At 45.8% G+C, this 19,726-nt stretch overlaps 1 protein-coding gene across 1 annotated transcript in view; it reads right to left on the reverse strand.

Annotated features, from left to right (window-relative positions):
- Window positions 1-19,726, reverse strand: part of SYNPR (synaptoporin) — a 104,282-nt gene that overhangs the window by 29,948 nt on the left and 54,608 nt on the right. The gene's annotated exons all lie outside the window — the stretch shown is intronic.

Here is a 19,726-nt window from a genome sequence, read left to right on the forward strand (position 1 = left end):
GCTTGGAGAAGAACCCCACAATGATATTTTGATTATCTTTTCTAAATTACTACCATAACCCAAGATGGACATAGAGATGCAGTAAACTGAAACTCAGCAAAGCAGAAAAAAATTCAAGACTAATTAAGATAAACTCAGGCAAAGTAGACAAGGAACAAAGAGCTTGGCTGATTCTGATGCAAATCCATATCACATCTTAATCTTCCAGGAGAAGGAGGTGAAGGAGGAGTGTGGAGGGCAGAGACACACCAGCATTTATATTTCCATTAGGGGTTCAAACAGAGGAATAGGAAACAGGAATGGGTGTATTAAAACATAATTGATGTAGGCTTCCTCAGAAGACCCTGAGCAGAAGGAGAAACAGCTTATTTATGCAGTTGTAATTTAAATTAAAGGACAGGCTACGTTTTGCTGATTGGATCACTATAGATCTGAAGCAGCTCCATCAACTTTAATAGAATTACTCTGAGATCTACAGTGGGGCAGATATGGAAAATGACAAGTAAACCCCTAATTTCAGTCACAATTAAATAAGCTAAAAGTCAGCAACCCCGAGGAAACAAACAGTATGTGCATCTGGAAAATAAAACACGTTCTTGGACACTGAAAAGTGATTTAGTAAATGTAATATCAAAATACAAGAAGTAGAGAAAGACCTATCCTTGTTGCACGAGGCTCTGCAAAACATGTTATCCTGAGTTCTCCCAGTTCACAGCATGAGCAAAGGCAGGAGTTTCAGCAGCCTCCTTGGACTTCACCTTTACAGGTCCATCTTCTCGCCAGATGCTGCCAGGTTACAAGGTGACTCCTGACCCTCCCCAGCTGCAGGGTGATGTGCTGAACATGATCAAGCACAGACAATAACAGGAGAACAGTGTGAATTTCTACCCTGCTACTCACTTCCAGCATGACCAGGACATATCACTGATGAGAGATTTGCAAAGGTATTTAGGTGCTCAATGACAAGGAAAGTTTGAAAAAAAAAAAAACTTTTACTGAGTCAGTTCTTCATACTGAGCTCAGGGAGGGGGAAAAAAAGAAAGCTGAACTTCACTGTGAATTGACTTGTTAAATATGTGCTGCAAAATACACATTTCTATTAAAACTTGAACTGTAAATGCAGTAAGCTTCTGCATCAAAAATCAGTATTAATCATCTCAGTTTAATTTGTGATGCCATGTCAGAAAACAATATATTAAGAAAACCAGGAGAGATCAGTGCTGACCTGCTTTCTGGCCTAATTAACAGAGTTGCAAATGCAAGTGTTTTGGAGATACATAGGGAGGCACAAAAATTAATGCAGTGAAGAGAGAACTAAAGGGCTGTGGTGTGAGACAGGCCTGCCATAAAGGAAAAGCCATCACCTCTCAGCTACAACTCTCAGCATGGGGACAAGTAGAGGAAAAAGATGCAATTGAAATGCATCTCCTTCCTTTAATCAAGTATTAGAAACCAGTATAAATGTGTGCCACCCCAGAGCCACACTCCAAACCACAGCTCAGGCTATTCCTTCTCAGGTAGGATCTCCTCTGGAGTTCCAAATCTTCCCTCTCCCTATTAAGAATATCTTTGACAGCAGACTGGGGCACCTGAAGTCTCAGTCCCTCAGACAGTTCAGATCTAGCCCTTACTCACCCTTCAGCTTCATATTCAGCTCTTAACCAGGGGCTTTTCAGGTGCTTTCACTCATTCAGCAAACCCTTCAGCCTCTTTCCTCTCCAGCCACAACCCCCCAGGGCTGCCCAGCAGTTCTCACCCTGTCTCAGCACACATTCTTCTACCAGCACACATTCTTCTACCAGCACCCAGAAGGCAGGTGGGAACAAGAAAATGACTCAGCTGGAGACTTTTATACCAAACTTAACAAGGTCCCAGCCAACCTGAGCTCGGCTCTCTGCTGTGGCTGGATCAGGTGCTGCTAAAGGCTGGGACCGCCCAGCTGCCAGTGACACTCAGCTGGTCCCCACAGCTGTGTGCTGAGGCCATACAGCACCTTTTAGAAGCATTGCAGGAGAGCAGGGTGGGGGTTGTAAATCAATGGTATTTTCCCAGGGTATCTTGGCCAAGCAGTAGACATAATTTTCCTCTCACTGAAGCAACCTTCTCCTTCGACCTCTGCATTTTTCCTTTTTTCCACCCCCCCCCCCCAAGTTTTATGTTTTCAGTGGAGCACCTGATGCATTAAGCTAAGATTTACTCATCAGGTTTTGTGCACGCTGTAATTCTGTGGTGGTTGCAGGAATGCTGTAAACACCACTGTATTTTATTATAGCAGGATTTGTGTAAATGGCAGTTGTAAACCCCATAATGGGAGCTTTATGGGCCAGATTCAATAAAATCTCCATCTGCGAGATAATTTTATTGAATCTGGCCTCCCTGAAATTGAAAAGTTTATGGAGAAAAGGAAAGCGTTTCCCTGTGTTCCTATTTACATTTTGCCTATAAATCCACACACAGTGCTAGCCCCATCTGCAGTGTGCATGCATACCGCTTTTCCCCTTCAGCTTAGATAAATGTCCCCAGCACCCAGTCACCTCTGGTTATCACATGGCTGCTGCATCTCAAGGTTCATCCCCAATGGCCAGTGTTGCGCTTTCCTTCCCCAGAAGAATGGCAGCTGGGAGAAACATGGTGCCCTTGAGGCAACAAATCATTGCTGCTGCGGCTGTGCCAGCATGGGAGTAGGGAAAAGCCCAGCCATCCCCTGCTCATCCTGTCTCTCCTGCAACAGGGATACAATGAGGAGGCTCCTACCTGGACCCTTCAGGGACATGGAGGATGCCTGTCCACAGCCTGGATCAGTGGTCCATGGTCGATGTGGGATAATGCCCCAGGAAAGCATCGCACTTGCTTGATGTGCGCTATGGAAGCAGTTACCAACCCACCCAATGAGGTCGTAGACCAAAGGGAGGGGGAAGAAGGGACATTATTTGAGCTCCCCGGCACAGACCAGAGCAATGCACGTTTCCTGTGTCCAGTCCAGCCTGGCTGGAAGATCATCCTACTTCCACATGCTTTCAGACACATCTCTGACTAAGCAGCACATCTCTGAGGCTTGCAATGCCTTTCTGTATGATGATTAACATCCCATCCCCTGCTCCCGTTATGGTGATATTCCCTTTATGACCTTGCAGCCTTGGCCTGTGTTATTGGTATATTTTTGTAAGGAAGTCAGGTAAATCCCACAGTCTAACTTACCAAACAGAAATTATATTTATTATGGTACTGTGCAATAATAAACAGCCTTCACTGTCAAATCAGGTTAGCATGTTTTATAGATCAGTTGGCTCCTTAGCACTCTCAGAAAAAATAGCAATATAATCTCCAGCAGAGCACGTGCTGCTCACACCAGCTCAGGGCAGGCAAAGGTTCATCAGCTGATTTACAGGATCAGCAGGAAACCCTCCTTCTTCTGATGTTAGACTTCACCACAGTGGCAATGGATCCTCTAATTCAGTATCCTGGAGCTGTTATTTACCCAGACTCAAGGCTGGTCCCCTTGTTTCCCAGCCCAGCTGTCCTCAATGGCCAGGGGCTCAGGGTGTGTGATGCCCTGGGGCAGCTGAACTCCCAGCTGTACATTAGACAGTTGGCAGCACCTCAGCATGTGACCCCGGACATCGCTCATCCCACTCTGGAAAGGAAAACCAGGATGATTTCCCATCACTTCTCCATGTTTGGCTTTCCGACAATTCCCCTCAATGCCTGCTGAGCGACAGGCTTACTGTGCGCACCAGAAGAAGGCAGAATGGTTCCTGACAAGACGAGTTAAAAGGCTTATGTAGAGCATGTTACAGCTAAAACATCCTGTTAGGAAGATAACACTGTCATTTAAAATTGATGAAACTTTTATATAAGCCACTTGTTTTTCCCAGGAGCACGTCTGCCCTATGCAGCAGCCTTTGGCAGCTCGCTGGCAAATGAGATGGAGCTGGCCTGGGAATGCACCCCAAATCCAGGCTGGTGCAAAGGGGAGATCCCCACTCTGCCTGAGGGCTCCTCAGGGACTTCTCCAGGATGTCAAAATCTCAAAAAGAACCTGTGCTGGTCTCGCCTGGAGCTGTGGTGGCCAAAAGCAGGCTGCAAGCGACACACAACTCACTACGTGGGTTGGTCTTCAACACTTGGGGTTGAGGGAGGAAAATGGGGATGAACCTGCTGGACACTTTCCCAGAGAGGTCTCCCCTGCCCCCCACTACTGCCCTAACACTGGAAAGCCGGGGGAACTCCCGACACTTTTAAAGAGCAACCTGAAATATTCGAAACGCCTAGTCTTTTATTAGTCATTTTACACATTCAAAGTGTTTTACAAAGACATATTTTTCTGGCATCATTTCTAGATGTAAGACTTCCCTTTCTCTGAATTGCCATAATAAAGAGACTGCAAAACGTTTGCCAAATGTTATATTGGTTTACACTTTCTGCTGCTCATAGTGGCCAATGGTGCTCCAAGGGCTCTGGAGACATCGTCCCTGCAGCCAGCATCACTCACCCAGCAGAGTGTCTCGTTAAACTGGGATTATTTATTTATAGAGCAGAACCAGTAATTGAACATTATTATTAAGACTGTAAAGGGAAGATTTGAAGGCACTAAATGACTTTATGGGAAAACATTTACTGTAGAGCTGATGGCCCAAAATATATCACCAGTGAAGGATGTGGAAGCAGTCTCTCCTCCAGGTCTCTGCCTGTTTCTTTTTTAAAATCTGGCATTTTTCCTGTGTGGATCTGAGCTGCAGACTTCCTGGAATCACTTCTCCTACATAGAAGCCTTTGTGCACTGTAGATTATCAGATTATTGACTTTGGGATTCCTAATTATATCAGCTTGACTGGTTGATGAATTGGAGGTGGATAGCACCGCAGCCGACGCAGTGCTAGGGGGGTAGGTGATGACTAGCAGGAGTCATTTTCCTCCAAGAGCTGTACAGGGAGAAAGCAGAAATATATTCTGCTCCTGCTGAGAAAAAAACCCTGAAGTAATTGTTCACTAATTGCTGGGATTTAGTGTGCCCCCTGACAAAAAACCAGCAGCATTGCAAAAAAGACCCCACACCTACCCAGAGCTGGTCTGCATGGAGGGAAAGCCCAGGGATGAGGGAACATCTTGGGGCTTGAAGAACCACATATGGCCCATCTGGGGAATGTTGTATGTCTGCCCAAACAGCAACCCCAGTAGTGCCTGAGTTTTAGCACACCACTGAAGGACCAACCACTCCAGTCTGTTCCATGTCAGAAGGCACTTGCAGAACACAGGCGCCTCCAGGATGAGATGGCAGCTGGAAAAGGGCTCTTGGTGTCACCATGCTGGAGATGGGGACATAGAAACTACCGAAATCTCATACAAAGCACCTCATAGCTTTCACTTGGCTGCCCGATTCAATGTTTCCAGTGTCGTCTTAACAGGGAATGGAAATGCAGCTACAGATGTGTTGGAGGAAAACCTTTGCATCAACAACTTTGTACAGCTTTATGCAGAGCTAAGCGAACAAGGCCCTTTCCTGTGGACGTTGTGTGGTAAGGATGGCTACTTCTGGAAAATACCATGTCCTCCAGCCCCCGAGGTCAGCAGGACCCATGCAGCACCGTGTCCCCAGCCAGTGCCACCCACCTGGAGGAGAACAACCCACTGCAAGACCTCCCTGCTCAGCTGGGGTCTTTGCTAGGGCATTTGCAGCAAAAAAACTGTTTGGCATTTTAGGGGATCCAGCAGAGAGCAGCCCTGAATGCCAGTGGCTGTGCAGAAAGACCTGACCCCATGGTGGGCAGGAATGCTGTAGAATCCTCTATTTAAAGCACAGCATTTAATCTAATGCCTCAGATTTTTAAAATGAAAAAAAAAACCAACTTAATTTGATCCATAATGGAAAGATTTATGGAAATGAAATTGGGATATTTTTAGTGAGTAAAGATCATGTTATAATAATTCAGTTCTACAATACTTTAATCCCAAAGAGACAATTTTCTCTCTTTTTCTTTGAAGAAAACCTTTATCTTTTTTACTCATCTTTCATTGATTATTCTAAAAATCCCATTTAGCTCCACCACATAATGGTATGGGAGTCTTTTCTCATTATATTTTAATAGAATAAAACCCAACTGTATATGAGAGGATTAGATAGCCATTCGTTAAGGTAAAGAACATTGTTCCTCCAGATGGCCAGACAGAATCTGTGTAATGCCTTTCCTATTTATTAAGTTCAAAATGTAATGCAAGCTGATGAGATGTGTTTCATCCGGTATTTAACGGGTCAGCCATAAAATTGAAAGCTAATGCTAAGGTTGGCAGCATGCATGGAAGAGTTAACAGGCAGAAAATAAAGACATATTAAGAGCATCTCTCCTTGGATGCAGTGAAATGAAACGTTGTCAGAGGACAAAGCTACTTACACAAGCAGGGTGGAGATGCTGAGCTCTTCCAGCCTCTCTAACCATTTGTCAAGCGTTTGAGATAATTGAAGACATTTACAAAGACCTGAGGTTTGGTGCTGTGGTTTGTTTGTTTGTTTGGGGTTCTTTTTGGTTTGGTTGTTTGTTTTGTTTGTTTGGTGCTTTATTTGCTTGTTTGCTTTAAATTTATTGTATAATTGCTTTCTGCATGTGGGCATTGAGAGGTTGGAAATGAGTCTTCCATGAAACAAAATACACCAATACTTGCTGCAGACTGATTTAGGAGTACCTGGGGCAATGGCTGGGTGTTCATTCCTTCATTTGGGATCTATTACAGAGTGGTACTTTTGCTGCATTTACAGCCTTTCAGCTCTTTGCCCCTCCAGCTGCAGAGCAGTCTGGAAGCTACAGCTCTTCCTCTGCAGTCCCCACAACTCCGTGCTTGTACCTTTTACTTTTAAGGAGGTGGGAGCACAAGTTGGACAGATTTGTTCAGATTTGTACCTGAACAACTCATGTTGTGACATATGTCATTTCAGCAGAGACATGCATTCCTTTTTGGGCCTGAAAACTTTTCCAGTCCCAGACTGCTAGCAAAAAAAAACAACCATGATGGTCCCCACCAGGATCCACATTGTGACAGTGCCCAGAGCACTGCAAGTGCCAGCCCACGAGAGTGGCCACCCCTGGGCTGGGTCTCCTTCCTTTCGCCCATGCCAGCTGTGTCCCCCCATGCCCACATCATCTCATGAGCTGCTTTGGTATCAATCACCTCTGATCACCAAAGGACGAAATGCAAGGAAAGCCATAGTCAGGTAAAGGAGAGGTTTTCTAACACGTGATGTTAATTCCCATTTTATTAACAGGTAAGGTTCAGCAACCCAGCAAAGACTCCGGTTCATGCATAAATGTAATTCTGTGCTTGCTCCCTCTTGAACACGCAGGCTTTGTGCAGGCTTTACCAGCTGATTGTATGGGATTTATTGTGTAACAAGTATAAACATTTAATTATAAAATAAAAAAGGTTGGACGGTTGCTCATTTCCTTGCTCTCTTGGTGGGTTTAAAGGCATCTGGGTTTAAAAAGACCCATGATCTAACATAGACACATACAGATCATGATCCAAGTTATTACTAAGTAGGATTTACTCCCTCTAATAAACAGGGGATTTACATGATGGCTGAGTGACACCTGCACACGGGAAGGACTCTAAGGGAAAGTGCCTCCAAACTTAATGCCGCTAAACCCCTGATAGTTGATACAGCCTCAGGAGCTCAATAACAACCAAGACCACACCGTAGCTCCTCAACTGCAGCCCTGGCAGGCACGGGACAGCAAATCCAGCTTGCAAGAGCAGTATTGTACATGATGAACGCACCGCCTGCCCCAGGCTGGGGCTGGGACCAGGCACCTCTCCCAGCTGGGGAGCCCAGCCCCATCTCCAGCTCTCCCAGCATCACCACCAGGCAGCACCATCTAATGGCTGCTGTAATTGCTTCCTTATCTAATTTGTGTCTTTCTCCTTTCCATTAGCTTTGGCTCTTTCCCAGCACTACCTGGTAGTCATGGGCTTCAGTGGAACTTTTTTAGGACAAGAGGAAATGACTTCAAATTGTGCCAGGGGAGGTTAAGTTTGGGTTTTAGGAAAAATTTCTTCACAGAAAGGGTTGTGAAGCATTGGAAAAGGCTGCCCAGGGAAGTGGTTGAGTCACCATCCCTGGAGGTGTTTAAAAGACATGTAGATGAGGTTCTTAGGGACACGGTTTAGTGCTAGAGTTAGGTTATGGTTGGATTTGATGATCTTGAGGGTCTCTTCCAACCAAAATGATTCTGCAATTCTATTATTTTCCTGCCCTGATGACAGACGTACTCAGCGGAAACAAGAGATGGGAACACTCCTTTAATCAGTAAATGCTCCAACAGCTCAGTCCCGCTGCCTGGCACCGCATGGGGGCTGCAACAAAACACTCCCCAAGTCACCACTGACTGAAAATGGTTGTTACAGGAAAGGCTCCTGTCCTTTCCACTGTATTATTTATGACCTAATGATTATCCATTGACTGGCAGGGATTATATGTTTGCTAAGATTTTTCTGGGTGACTGAAAGGGCATTAACCTCATTATTATCACGTCCGTGCTCATCAGAGGCCATTAGTAGCTTCCTCTCTGCTGTGTAGCTCCTTCGTGTCATCTGCTGCCCCTCCACCCGCCCACCCACAGGCATGCATGCCTGCGTTCCGCTCAGTCTTTCTCCAACAGATTTAAGGAAATGGGTGAAAATTATTTATCTTGGGAAGGAATGCAGAAAACCTTTGGGATTAATAATCTGGTGCAACAGTTTATTCCCATGAGGATGTGAGAGTGCTTTCAAATCACTATGGGGGCCTCCAGTCCCTCCTTGCACACCCAGCAGCACTCTTTCAGATTATGTCCGGCCTTTTTCTTTTTTTCAGCCTACAGTGTCTGTATGAGCAGGATCACTGAGAGCCAAGACTTTGCTTTTGGAAAAGAAAGGCTGGTTTTCTAGACAGTATGTCTGCAAAGCCCCGCAGGGACCACCCAGCCCTGGCCAAAGAAGCCCATTAGGGATGTCCTTCATCAACCTGACCACTGCATATGTTCCCTTCTTGCTCTTGGCTCTAAATGAACGTTTGCTTTGCTGAGCTCTGGAATTCACAGGGAACATTTTGAGCAAGAAACATTTTTAAAATTCAAACCTCCCTTTCCTCTTCCACCACTTCTCTTATACTCTGTCCCCTGAGATTGCATTGCTCTTCTTCCCCACACTTAAACAGCAACACCTGAACATGAACATTTTTAGGAAATGTTAATAACAGCGTCCTTAAATTAAAATAGAAAAATATTTTTTATCTCACTAGCTCTTGACACAATTCATCTGGACAGCTTAAGTTGTCCTGTTTCCTCTACATCCTCCTCCTTACTGTGCACCTCCACACCTTTTGCTTATCTCTTTTTCTTTTTACGCCCTTTCATTCACATTCCCCGAAATCTGCAGCTATACCTGCTTCTAAACACAAAAGAAGATAACAAAAAAAAACTTGGCAAAAACCTTGTCTGAAAGTTCCCCATTTCCTTCGTGGTTCAAAAATACTTAATTCTGAAATAACCAGGCATCTTTTTCTTTCTCACAACTGCTAGTAGCTGCTGTATGTCTTCTGTGCTACTTCCCAATGTATTTCAAATCCTACCAGACCCTGGAAAAAAGCAGGCACTTGTACAAAGCCAATAATGCATCAATATGGTTTTGGCTGTTGCAATCTTTATACCTGCACAGCTGGAGATGGTTATCTAGTTTTTATTTAACTGTAGATTCAGGCCTGTGGAATAAAACCAGGGCCAATAAAATAAGGAAGCAAAGAAAACACAAGCAGAATGAAAAAAAAACAATTGAACATGCTATAAATTCAGAATCAGGTGAGAGCTAATTATGGCCATGCTCACTAAAAGATAAGGACACAGCGAGGGAGATAGACTTATTAATTATTTGTGTTATGGTAGCACTTAGAAGCTTCAATCCTTTATCTGGGACTAGCTGTGCTATACACGGCAAACACTCAAATAGATCTTTGGGTAATTGCACATAGTTTTAAGGAAAATGTGCAAATGCTCTGTTCTTTCACCTTCAGCAGTTTCTGGTTGGTTAACATTGTTAAAGGAGTCCGAGTTCACCATCAGTCTTACTCTGAGCAGCTTGTGGGATGGTCTCATGGGTGAAAAAACAAATAATTCAGCATGAGGGCACCCTCCAGCCAGAGCTGGATTGGGCAAACCACTGCCAACCCCTCAAAATGGTCATGAGATACATCTATGGCCATCCCCATCTCCTGGCGTGGGGTTCCGAGCGCTCACTGCTGCCAACAGGGACATTTCATCCTCATTGACTCTGTGCAAGTTTGATTGCTTTTCTAATTAAGACACATTTTATGGTAATCTACCAAGCTCCTTAAACTAAATCACTCACTTAATCTGTTGTTAGTGCCCATATGTTTACAGCTTTACAGCCTGCTGCAGCATATTTGCTTTGCCACGGCACCGGGGAAGTTTGGTGACAGATGAGATGCTGCGCAGCCATTCAGGTGGCGCAGAGCCCTTCCACCCAGACAGCCTGCACACAGCGCAGACGGACAGACAGACAGACAGCCCCAGCACCCAGCAGTTTGGAGAGGAGAGGAAAGGGGCAGCACTGCAGATATGGTCCCCCATGCTGATCATCTGTCTCTACAGAAGGGCTCAGCACATCTTCCTCATTTTCCTTTCTTTCCACTTTTTTTTTTATTCTCTAAAATAAGAGGTTGTATGCGACAGGAGAGGAAGGCTGAAGAGTTTCACAGTATTGTCACATCTCTGTTCCCAGAGCTTGCTTACCAAGGAGTTTTATTGCAGGTTCAAGGGCTCTGAGCATCCCCTCAGGTGGAGGGCAACAATCACATCTGCAAACTAAGGCCGGGCAGAGTCAGCCCCTCTATCTGCACTGGACACTGAATCAAATAAAAACTGTGCAAGCATTCCACAGTTCTGCTCCCGCAGACTCTGTGAGCCCAGGCAGGAGTGTGTGTCCCCAGTCCCACCCTCACCTGCAGCCTAAACACACTGATGGGCCCCTTCCAACTTCTTCAGGGCTGGTGCTATGTCACTGCATGATCTGGCGTGGAAATAAATCTCTCCTTTGGGCCTGCCTGGGCTTTCTAGCAACCCTGTATCCCGCATACGGACACACGTGTGCTGTGCTGGCAGACAGCAGCTTCATCTCTTCATCTTACACAGGCTACCCACACCAGCTCTGGATGAAGGAGCAGGGATGCGCTGAACAGGGAACATGGCTCTCGCTTGTCCCCAATCCATGGCTCTCCTCACACCCTCCCACATGCCCTCATCCCAAGGCAGCACCCACACAGGAATCTGAGGACCCCAGGTCTGCTCAGATCAGCTGGGCTGAGCCCCCAGTATTGTATTGACAAGGGTGTACCATGCTACTATTTGCAACAACTTGTTTTCAGCTTGCCGGGGGAAAGAGAGCCCAAAGGCAAAATCAGGAAAGACCAACCTCTAGGTCAAGTTGCCATCTGCCACCCTATGTACAGGGAAACATTCCTGGAAAAAAAATGGTCATATAATTGTACAGGAACTCCTAATTAAGAGTGACATGAAGAACAAACCACCACCTGCTATCACCAGCAGTGACAGGCAGCTGCTATCCAATATCAACACAAATACCTTTCCCCTTGCAGAGTGCCTATTGATCTGAACGGGATTAACAGAGGTGAGGAAAGTACTCATTAAGTCTTCCAAGGATTTGGCTAAAAAAAGAGTATATGGCATTCAGAAGGAGCCAGATATTTAATAAATGAATTTTTTAAGAATTTAAGGAATTTCTCTAGGAACTGTTTGAGATGCTAGTGGAGCAGCTGAGGCAACAGGTCTCAAAGGAAAAGAAGCTCCCCAGGATCCAGGCATCCCTAAAATAACACTTCAAACTCCTTTCAAACTCTGATGCACCTGCTAGAAAGGGGCAGTGACTCCTCTATCCCACTGGCACAAATCTCATATTTTCAGCCCTGGCAGCTTGCAAAGCACCATGCTGTGGACCTGGCCCCACGGCCTCACCAAGCCCTGGTTTGCACATTGGCCTGAGGTCTTCTTGCACAAGAGGATGTCACAGTCCTGGGAAGGTGGCAGAGGCTGCTCCAGGGTCCAAGAGATGAGTGGTGGTGGGGGGACGGGACTGGGGAGAAGGTCCACTCCTCCAGACCTGCTACCACCAAGTAGCTGGAGATGAAGGGGCACGAGGACAGGCAAAAGGCAACAGATAGAAAACCATGAACACTGAAGACTTTGTGTGTACATCATGAGGAGCAAGGCAAGCTCTCCTGTCCTCCCAAGTTTGCCTCAGTTCTATTCTGTAGAGATGACATGCACAGCTGAAGGGATCACTTCTGCTCAGCCACAAGCTCCTCTGCCAAGGGAAAGTCTTGCAGCAATGGACTTAACCACATTATTCGCTTCGTGCCTTACGCTCCCTTGGCTGCAGGTGACCTGCCTTTGGGGGCAGGGGTGACAGCCCCCCCACCTGCACTCAAACCAGCCATTCCTGGCCACTGTTCCCACTTCAAAGCTATTCAGATGAGCTCAACTGGCATCTTAATGGCCAGCTTTCAGGGCAGTCTGGCACCTCTGCTACTATGAGTTACATGGTACAGAAACCCCAGGCCTTCAGTTTTGCAGGGTAGGACTCAGGAACTGTGCTCCTCAGTTCATGCTGCCCAGCCCCTTCTCCTCCAGGGCCACCCAAATGTGCTCTGTGACCATTGTCCTTCTGCTCACCTAAAGGACACTGCACTGAGTCTTACCAAGTCTCAGCAAAGTACGAAATGCTTAACGCTGTCCTCAGGCAAGCAGGACTAATCTTAGAAAGTGTGTGAGGTGTGCACTGCTCAGATACCCATGCCCTCTACACCTGAGGAATTAAACAATTGTGAAAAAGACAATTATTCTTATGCACCACATTCTCCAACACTGTGCCAAGCACATATATTCAAGTTACGCAGCTGTTATAAATATATCTGGTCCTTATGAAATAGCAATCATACAAAAGCCAAAAAGCTGGGTGCAGATTAACTACATTTAACTACATTTTAAGGGAGGAAGGAAGCAGAACCTAGCGTGTGGACTTGCCTGTCCACACCTGGCTGCCCATGGCATGCTGCGTCCCAGCAGCAGCTCCTGCCCCTGCACAGAGCCCAGCAGAGCTCCAGAGCCTGCTGCAGAGGGGCACACCTCAAAATATTCCCATCAGCTGCCCTTCGGGGAAGTGCAAGTATTTCATTTTAGAAAAACAGGAACAATTAAACTGGTCCAAATGACTAAGCAGTTATTGCCAACCTGAAATTGCTCTCTGGAAGAGTTTAGCTTGGATTACCAGATGCAACAAACATCCTTACCTTCTCCTGTGGGTTTAATAAACCCAGTTACAGTCTTCTAACATCTTATTAAAGTACACTTCATATATCTATTAGCATACTCTGGTATCATGAGAGTAGGCAGATTATTCTGGGTCTAACATGTTGATTTTCTGAGCAGGTATATACTCAAGCATGTTCTCATAGCAGCTCCAGCTTGTGCTACAGCTGGAGTTTTAAAAAGACTTCTGAAACACCAGAGCAGTCAGCTTCCATGGATATGATTCAGATATGAAAGAATCAAAGTGCCAATAAATTAATCAATATAATGCTGCAATTTACTATGTAGTCTGAAAATATTACAGCTGTACATCTTGTTTTCCTCAGCTGTACTATTACCACCACTGTCTTGTACTGCCTGGAAGGCACATCAGGAGCTGTGCTGGGGGAGAGAATAACTGCACCTCGCTGTTATTTACAGGTAACAAAGACGTCTCCAAGTTAGCTGAGAGCGCTGGGCAATGAGGCTGCTGAGCTGCACAAAGCAGAGGCAGGGAGCAGAAAGTCAGAGCAACAGTCTATTGACCTCTATAAATGATGTTACACTCTGAAAAGCAAGCTACTTTCTTCATTACTTTAAAGATTTTCGTTATTTCATTAATACATTTTGATGAGGAGCATGTTGCTGCCAACCTGCTACACTCTAGGTTGATCTTTCTAAGGTAATATGCAGTCAGATATTTATAGTACAGCTTGATCAATCTTAAATAGCTTTTACTGATTTTTTAATATCACATATTCTGCATTGTTTTTGAGACATTTTTGATTTAAAATGCCAGAAGGAACATGATAAATCAGAGTTCTTTTTCCCTTTAATCCTCACTCTCCACATTTCTGCTGTAAAATGAAGTGCAAAACAAGTTTTCAAAGCAGACACCCCCCTCTACAAAGCAAAATACAAACTGAGAATATTTCAGTGTATATAAAATCCATGGAACAGTTGGGCTCAGCATGAGATTACAAAGAAAACAAACCTAAAAACAAGACTCTGGGCTTCACAATTCCTGTAAAACCCCACTTCTCCCCCAAACAGTACAGTTACACAAATAAATAGAGATGCATATAACTTACCGGAGCAAATATCACCATACACATTTACAAAAGGATTTATAATCCAACTTGCGTCTCCTGAAATAAAGCAAGGTTTGTCTCATACTAAAAATAAAGGCTCCCAAAAGCTTCTTCCAGGAGAGAGAGAGAGAGGAGAGAGAGGGAGGGAGGAGAGGGAGCAAGCGAGCACCAGCTCCTTGCCTCGCTTTTTATGAAGCAAATAAGGAGAGCAAGAAAATCAATGCTGAGAGAAAGTGAGATGATATACCAATCAGGCAGCAGCCTCAGCCTTATTTGCAGAGGGATGGCAAAATGCTCATATTATTAGACAATGACTACACACAGCCTAATAGAGCAAGCAAATACTTTCCCCTGGGTGCAAGGCTGGTTGCTGTGTTGTGGTGCAGGTACCACCACAGCAGGCTGGGTGATGCAGCCCCTTCCTCCCCACCGCTAACACAGCATCGCTTTGGTCCTTGTGCCTGCTCTGTAGGAACAGCTCACAATTTTGGGCTGAAGTTGTAGCAAGCTTAAGTATCCTCCAAAGCTTTGACACTTACAGACTGTCATTGGAGCAGTGCATCTTCATTGGTAGGTTTAGGGGATTTTTGGACTTTTATTTTGAGATGCCTTTCATTGCATCTCAGTAAGCTGCCCTGCAGCTACAGCAAGGAGCCCATCCAGAAAGGGCAGAAGACCTCTCAGGTCTCCCATACATCAAAATGCACCAAGCTCCTCCTGTGCTTGCACAGGATCAGACCTCCAAAGCATTTGCCTGGAACTTGAGCTTTTTCCCTGTTTTATGTATCAGATAAAACCTACTGGAAACCCACTGTTCCCTTGCGCCAAAAGGGAAAATTTCTGTGCTATTGGTGCACAAGAACAAAACCTTTGCTGTGCCCCTTGTGTGTGTTGGCAGGAGGAGGAGAAGGTAGCAGGAGGGAAGCTCATTGCCTCCAACACACAGGCACCTGCTTGCGAAGGGGACACATAAGTGGCAAACACATGCCACATCTTTGGAAAGATGCCACATTTGCTCCTCCCCTCCCCCCATCAGATGTACAAAGACACAAACCCCACGCTCCGTCACTGCAAACCTCCTCACGAGAGGGCTTTCAGGCTGGTCCCATGTCTCTGTTCTGTATTCAGGACTTCAGCACGTCAAGAGCACAAAATGGACCCATGGATCCCTCTCTGCAAAGCTCTGTGTGTCCCCTGCGAGCCCCTGCATCACCCCAGCGCTGCCTGGTGTAACCAAGACTGTGCATCACGCTCTGTGCTATGTGTTTATCATCCCTGCATTTATCACTGTTTTGCCCTCTTTTCAACACACTGCATCACATATTTTCAAATACATGTGACATAACAGATGAGACACAAGGTGAACTTTCTTTTTTATTTGGAGACAGAAGTTACATGCTGGTATAACAAAAACACCTGCTGGGTGACAACAGTTCTCTATGCAGCAAAATTAGAGCACAATTGCTTTTCCCCAGCGGCTTGGGCTTTACATTGTACAAGAAGAGACGGAGTTCACGGGGAAAATCCTGAAGACAAAACCAAGGAGACTGAATTCATCCAATAATTCAATTTATCTGTTCAGGGCTTGCACTTCTAGCACAATCCAGGCACAGAGGAGACTTCAACAGCCCTGTATGAGCTCTGAACTTCCAGGCCCCTTTCCCACAAGCAGAAGCCACATCACCACACTGACAGATGTCACCGCTGATGATGTGGCCCCGTGTTTCCAACAGATACAGCCTGATGCCAGCTGATGCTGTAATGAGGAGACATGGTGGTGCTGAGCAAGTTCTCCAGGCTGAAGTACTGCTCTGCTGCTCAGTGCATTTTAACCTACATGAAAACATTTGCCAGCTACTGTGCACACTGCCCGAGTCCAAGCCATAAAGATTAAACAACTCAGCACCTCTGGTCTGCAGCACGAGGCAGCATTTGCCTCCCCTTACCCCATGAGCAGCCTTGTGATGCCTTATCCATGCAGGAACTGCACCCTGCAGCATCACTCACACCACATGGGCTGCAGTGGTATCAGCATTTGCCTGGCTGGCATTGGCCAACACACCTTCCCCCCACAAGGACTGGGCTCACACATCTCACTCCTTCCTTACCACCTCTAGAAAGACAGAGCAGACAAGATGCAGAGGAGGTTTTGTAGGAAGAACACAGACCCAAAGAGGGACGCAAACTAAAAGCCAGTGATGGGCAAAGGTGACCGAGAATCACACAAAACCTACCACCCATTGCATCAGCATGAGGGGTGATGCGGGCTCTCCCACACCTTGAGGAGAGCTCTTCTACAGCCTGCAGGGACTGGGGTTGCTCCCACACATTGGCAGAGGATGCTCAGCCTGCCTGAGCTCCCCAGATGAGACATTTCAGTGCTTGTGGCCTTTTTCATTGCATTCAGCTCTCCAGCTGGCACCAAAACTCGCTGTATCTCATGGTGATCAGCCTCTTGCTGTAAGGTGTGACAGTAAGTGAAACGCAAACACCTCTCATTTTCATTTTCCGGTGAGATCATTTTATTTTCCCTTTCCACAGCTACACAACTGCTGTTACTTAAACTCACTGAAGACTTCTGAAAACTTAAAAAGACATTCACAAAAATAGTTTTGCAGAGGTGCTGCATCTCAGCCCTCCAAAATATGCCTACTTAGGCATCTGCGAGGGATGCAGGATGCAGTTTTAGCCAGAGCATGATGTGTTGCAGCAAGTGATGACTTGTGTTGTTGCACAGCTCCTTCAAACCATGCTACAACATGGACTTCATAGCACAAGGAGATCAAAGCCTTTCTTTCTTCCCAAAAATCAGTGACGCACTATGAATTCTGTGAATCAGGTCTAATATTGCTGCAAGCAGGCACATCAGTGTTTGTTGACCAGATAAAACACTTTTTGGGGTGCAGCAGACCCTGCAGCACCGCAGGCCGGTGCTTTCCACAGCTTTATTAGATACCTTTGCAAAAATTCATCTGAAATATGGGACAGGGCACTCAGCCTCAGCAAGCATACAAACAGTTGCCACCAATACCAGTGCTGACATGCCACATCTCTATCCATGCTGTATCACAGCTTTCTACTTTTGAATTTTTAAGTTAGTAGTTTCAAAGCAGACTAAAAAGCTTCATGGGATTTAAGCACCAAAACCCTTTAGATACTACTGAAAAGCTATACACGTCCAACAGATTTCCACTAGCTTTGCCACATCGCTCAAGGGCCTGGAGAGATTTAATCCACTGCCTGTTCATGGCCAATGTATCTAAAAGGGATGCAGTGACACCAGTAACAGCGATGCTGCAGCCTGGGGAGAGACTTCTCCTCCCTGGGTACAGCAGTAGCCACAGGAGGCCTCTGCACAAGGACAGCAAGAGACAGTGCCACCTCTTCCCACATCTGGGTACCTAAATCCCACATAGTGGGAGCCCTAAAGCGCTGGTTACATCCAGACCGTCTCATTGCTGCGTTGCTTTACTCTTAGCATATTTGCTCATATCACCCCAGGAGCCCTGTTTATGCTTGTATGTGTGTCTAGATTTACAGATACCTACAAAATCACACAATGCATGGTGGAGCTGAAGTTTTATTCCTCCTGCCATGCAGGATCTGAGATGGAGTTTTTTTGCATCATTATCCCCAGCTCTGCCTGAGGCTGCATCACACCAATGCTCACCCTGCCCAGGCTAATGCAGGAACAGGCAGCATCACCACAGACACTTTGGACCATGTCTCTACAACTGTGCCCACTCCATATTTAACAATATCAGAGCCTCCATCCCACCTGTGCTGGAGAAAAAATACCTGTCAAGGCAGCAGTGGCTGCAGCCCTGGCCAGGGAGATGGGAGATCATCCAACCTGGAGCTGCTGCTGCAAATGACCTGCCAGCTCAGGAAATATTAAGACAGGCTGCCTGTTTGCCAACAGAGATTTCCACATTTCCCTCTCAATCTTTATTTAAATCTGGGAAGACAGGAAATTAACGAAGTCTGAGATATATAACCGGAAACCATTTGTTTTTCTTGTGGAAAGGCAACGTTTCCTAATGAACCTCCCCTCCCCCTGTGCTGTTCGTCTCTGGATGCAAATATTGCTGCAAGTTTATCAATCTGTGGCTTGTTTCACGCAGTTTGCAATGCTAATGAGTAAACCAATTTTGACATATTATGTAAGCCAGTTTCTGAAACAGAGATTCTTGGCAGGCCAAATGTAAACACAGACACCCTCTTGCATCCAATTTAAATGAGCATGTTGCTGAAAGCACTAAGGGCTTGATTCTGTTGACTTATTCCTGATTTACTCCAGCGTAAAAAAAAAAAAAAATTAAAAAGACAACAAAAAATTCCACCCTTGAATTCAATTACTAGTGCAGCAGCAATTTGCAAAATGGATTCAATTTTGTAACAAGGAAAGGTGCTGGAATAAGCTAATGCAGGGTGGTGACTCGGGCACTGTATGAGCATCAGCACACAATTGGGACCACACATACCATTCCAGATGGAGTTAATGGAGGAGATGACAGCTCACCTCTCCCTCGTCCTCCCAAGCCAAATTTAGGTCCAGGTAGTGGCCCATGGTCAGCAGACAATCCCAACATCAGCACCAGGTGTATTGAGCCACATGCTGCCCCTGCTGCAGTGATACTGGGGCTGGTGGGAACCCAGGGTACGAGAGAACATTTGTCTCAGCAGGTGTTGAAGGTCTGTACCACAGCAGTGCACAGCCAGGTGCTGAGAGCCACTCACTACCTTGTCCACCTGGCCCAAAACTGGCAATTGGCTCCACCACTGAGACAGCTGGACACCCTGCTTAATGGATCATATCCAGTTTTTACAGACTATGATCTGAGCACCAGAATGACATGCTGGAAGGCACACGTTTGGGATGGCAGACTGCAATGACCAGCAATGACACAGGGATGAGCTGAAGGCCACAAACTCAGAGCTAGGGGCAGGACAAAGGAGTAGGGATGAATTTTTTTAAGGGCCCTTATAGAAAGGATCTGCCAGTTAGATGAACAAGATTTATTAGACTGAGGGAGGGCTGGAAGCAAATCTTCCATTTGCACTTCTCCCAGTACCATCTGGAGCATTTGCATCTGCCAAAAGCACAACATATTTCTGCCAACAAGCGGAAGCAAGCAGGGCAGCAGCACACCTGGAGGTGGCCTTTGCCCTGCTAATGGCTCTGGGCATCTCCAGAGTGTTTTAAAACTAAAACACACATGTGAAGTTGAACTGCGGTGTTCCTGCCACAGTAGAGGAAAAGAAATAAAATAAGAGATATGCTCTGCT

The sequence above is a fragment of the Streptopelia decaocto genome, assembly GCF_964273445.1.
Source record: "Streptopelia decaocto genome assembly, chromosome: 8".
Taxonomy (NCBI): domain Eukaryota; kingdom Metazoa; phylum Chordata; class Aves; order Columbiformes; family Columbidae; genus Streptopelia; species Streptopelia decaocto.